The sequence below is a fragment of the Vigna radiata genome, chromosome 9 (genome assembly GCF_000741045.1).
Source record: "Vigna radiata var. radiata cultivar VC1973A chromosome 9, Vradiata_ver6, whole genome shotgun sequence".
Taxonomy (NCBI): Eukaryota; Viridiplantae; Streptophyta; class Magnoliopsida; order Fabales; family Fabaceae; genus Vigna; species Vigna radiata.
This window is the reverse complement of record NC_028359.1, coordinates 20,039,835-20,044,018: the sequence shown is the minus strand read 5'-3', so window position 1 is coordinate 20,044,018 and position 4,184 is coordinate 20,039,835. Positions and strand designations below refer to the sequence as shown.

Sequence of the window (4,184 nt, the reverse complement as noted above, 5' to 3'; positions counted from 1 at the left end):
TTTCTTCCAATATCTCTCTTTCCATTAATATAACTTAAAATATTTATATCTTTTTTCTCTCTCTTTAGGTATCATCTACTGTTAATATGTTTTTAGTTTTTATATTTTGGGATGATTTTGGTTTTAGTCTATTTTTTTTTTGTCTTTCAACTTTAGAAAATTATAGTTTTAATATTTTACAAATTATGATTTTATTTGAGCGGTTCATATTAAGTTTTCTATGATAAGATGGAAAGACTAATAATGCAATTTACTTATTTAATTAATTTAATGATATCAATATGTTTTCTCATCAAAATTTCAAAACCTCTTTCTGATATTTCTTCACTGTTGTCTGGCGTTGGTTACAGTGATGCGTAATAAGATGCCACCAAAAGCAAAGGCAAGAAAATAGGAGTCTCCACTTCCCAAATTGCACCAAAGAGGGTCAAAAGCCGAAAGGCAAGGAAGAGTTATAGGAGTTTCTTTCCACTGAAGAACGCGAATCCAACATAAGATCGTGGAATTTAAAAGTGATCACTAGAGAAAAAACATGCCCAAATTCCTATAACAACAGCATTATATTTGAGATAAGAATAATCTCTTAAGGTAATGACATAAACCAGAACCCCACCATTTTCATCTTTGCCTTTCGATACCCTTTCGTTAAAGCCAAGACCTTTCTTCTCTCAGATTTGTGAAGGAGTTGGGGGAGGGGATAGAACAGGTAGAAACATAGGAGAGAGAAAGTTAAAGCACAAATGTGAGGCTCTTGTTGAAACACACAAGTGTTTTGTTTTTCTCAAATTTGTGTTTTGTTTTTCTCAAATTTGTGTTTTGTTTGTATAGAGTTGTAGATTCAGTTGCATGCATATATTTTCTCCAATGGCAATTTGGGTTTTATCAGAATGTGGTTTAAGGCCTCTTCCTCCTGTATTTCCACGGCCAACAAGGCCTATTGTGTGCCAAAAGCCTTCAAAGTTTAGATTTTTTAGCACAATTAAGGGAGTGGCGATCTGAAGCTCCAACCAAGAGGGTTTACAAGTTGCAACTACAGGGAGAGAAGGTGGGAATTGGGAGTGAGTGCACCACTGAAGGTTGCCACCAGCGAGGGAGAAGAAGAAAGTGTCAATGGCGTTAATGGGGTTGGAGAGGAACTACCTGAATTTGACCCTAGTGCACCACCACCCTTCAAATTGGCAGATATCAGAGCTGCCATTCCCAAACACTGCTGGGTGAAGGACCCTTGGAAGTCCATGAGTTATGTAGTGAGGGATGTCATTGTGGTTTTTGGGTTCTTATGAGAAATCTGGTTTTGGTTCCAATATTTTATATGAAAGGGTCTAAGTCAAAATATTCAATGTCAATCTTGCAGTTGCCAGAGAAAATTTTCAACAGCATGGACAATGTAACACGTACTTTAAGATTTAAAGTACCTTTTTCATTGCTTGCGTATCCCATCTACCTTGTAAGTTGCAGTACCTGACAGTTTCAGCATAACTTTAAACATTTATTTAGTGGTTCTGGTGTGGGAATTCACCTTTGTTATGATCTTTCAATTCAGTGGAATAGGAGTCCTTGGGAAGACTGGTTCTCATTTTGATCCAAACAGTGATTTGTTTGTCCCAAGTGAGAGAAAAGATGTTATCACTTCAACAATTTGTTGGACAGCTATGGCTGCCTTGCTTGTAGGTCTGGGATTTGTGATGGGTCAAGTTCAATTGCTTAAGCTTTATGGCATTCCCTATGTGGTAAGTTCCTTAGTTTTTTTTTTTTTTTTTTTTTTTTTTTTTTTTTTTTTTTTTTTTTTTTAACTATAAACTAGAAACTTCATTCAGAATAAGTCTTTCTTTTTGACTAACAACCAAATCCTTATTTGACTTCTATAATTTGCAGCTTTTTGTTATATGGTTGGATTTGGTGACTTATTTGCATCACCATGGCCACGAAGACAAATTACCTTGGTATCGTGGAGAGGTAACATTTCTTTCCTTTTTCTTTCATTTTCAAGAAAATGTTTGATCAACTTGGTCATTTCATTTCACCTTTTCTAGAATCAAGGACAAAACTTAGATGTAATAGTTCCTTATGTATTTTTATTCTGCTATGCCATCCAGTTAAAGTTGAAATTTTACCTTGTTCATCTACATAATATATGTTTGCATCAAAGGTTAGCACATTGGAAACCCTAATTTTGATTTAAGAACACCAAAAACATATATGAAGTTGTGTCTATGTTTTGTTCATAGATAAACTAAAAAGATTAGAGAGTTATAGTATAGTCTTCTTCAGCTTGCTTCTTCAATGTCTGTGATGACTTAGAATTGGAAGTGACTTAAATTCAATCTTTCTTCTAAGTTTCATTCTTCACTGTGTTGAACAGGAATGGAGCTACCTTAGGGGTGGCCTTACAACTATTGATCGTGACTATGGATGGATCAATAACATTCACCATGACATTGGAACCCATGTCATTCATCACCTTTTCCCTCAAATACCACACTATCACTTAATAGAAGCAGTGAGTGTCCCTCTGCTGCACTTTTTTTGATGAATTAAAGGAATGGTAATTTTATACTAATTGCATACTCTTTGGAATTTGTCTTTGCTCCATTATAGACTGAGGCAGCTAAACCAGTTCTTGGTCAATATTACCGGGAGCCAAAGAAGTCCAGCCCTCTTCCATTTTACCTCATTGGAGAATTGCTAACAAGCATGAAGAAAGACCATTTTGTCAGTGACACTGGGGATATTGTGTACTATCAAACAGATCCTACAATTAGTAACTCATCTACATCACAGTGAAACTTCCATTTTTCCCTCTTGAAGACAGAGGGAGGCCACATAATATGTTACTGCATATGACACTATTTCTGAACTCTGAAGATTTTGTCTGAGCTTATGCTCTCTGTGAGTCTAGTTGAACTTCTGATGAGGGAATGAATGAGCATGACTGATTTGATTGTGACTGCATGATTTTAAGCATGATCAGGGTGCATGTGTAAGGTGTTCTCCTTGAAGAACAAGGAATCTGTAAATTGCAAATTCTTGATGAAGGGTATGCTGTCTTCATCGATTTAATTAATATTTTTTGCTCAAACTCAAACACCAATGATGAATGATAATCGAATAGAATTGTATCAAAAGATGTCACTTTCTTTTGCTTATTACCTTCCTTTTGTATTCCTCTTCATTTAGTGGTTGTTGATATTTCTTTAGAGAGTGTCTCAAATCATGTCATCTTGTAATGTCCCTTATTCAAGCTTCTTTTATTTTGGTCCAATTATATATATGTGATATGTTTCGGTTGGGTTTGGAGGTCCCTTATAACATTTCTGACGGGGACTTGTTGGAGGCCGGACGGTCATTATGGTCCTCTTCAAACTCAAGGTTGTTCGTTCTTCCTCTTTCCTTCTTCTCCAAGCCGGGCGGGGGCGGGTACCTGCCAAAGGCACTCCGACGCTCAAGTCAGTAAAAGTGACCGAACGGTCATCAATATAAGGGATGCATGTAGTGTGCATAATATATGTCGTCCTCTAAAATCATACCTGAGACCTTTATTTATACTAGTTGTAATGGGCTTTTACCTTTTGTGGGCCTAATGAAGGCCCAATCACACCTTAACCTCCATTAGGGGCTTTAATGAACTATTATCGTTTATAATATATCCATGGTGGTTGGTCGGCCTGGATGATCGGCCTGGTGACCCGGATGATCGGCTGGTGACCCAGATGATCGGTCTGGATGATTGGCCTGGTGGTTGGTCGAAATGGATGGTCGGCCTGATGGTTGGTCGACCCAGATGGTCGGCCTGGTGACCCGAATGGTCGGCCTGGAAGGTCGGCCTGGTGATTGGTCGGCCTGGAAGGTCGGCCTGGATGATCGGCCTGGAAGGACTGCACGGACATCCATATGGGAGGACCGTATGGTCATTGGGAAAGACCGTACGGTCAGGTGGAGGGGTCGTACGGTACATCAGCCCCCCAAGCCTGAGCATGATTTTAATGATGCGAAGGGTTTGTAAGTGGCCCTACTGGAAAGGGCGGGTTCAACCAGTTTGCTTTTTGTCTGTGCCTTCGTTGTCCGAGCTGGATGGGTCACTGATCTTGCTTAAGTGATGTTGTAGAGATCTTTGGTGAGGCAAGTCGGGATTCCTTTGTTAGGATTCTTTTGTTGACGATCCACGGTCGCCGACCTTCGAAAAG

At 38.7% G+C, this 4,184-nt stretch overlaps 1 pseudogene; it reads left to right on the top strand.

Moving 5' to 3' along the window:
- Nucleotides 1-713: 713 nt before the first annotated feature.
- Nucleotides 714-3,146, top strand: LOC106773526 (annotated as a pseudogene).
- Nucleotides 3,147-4,184: the final 1,038 nt, after the last annotated feature.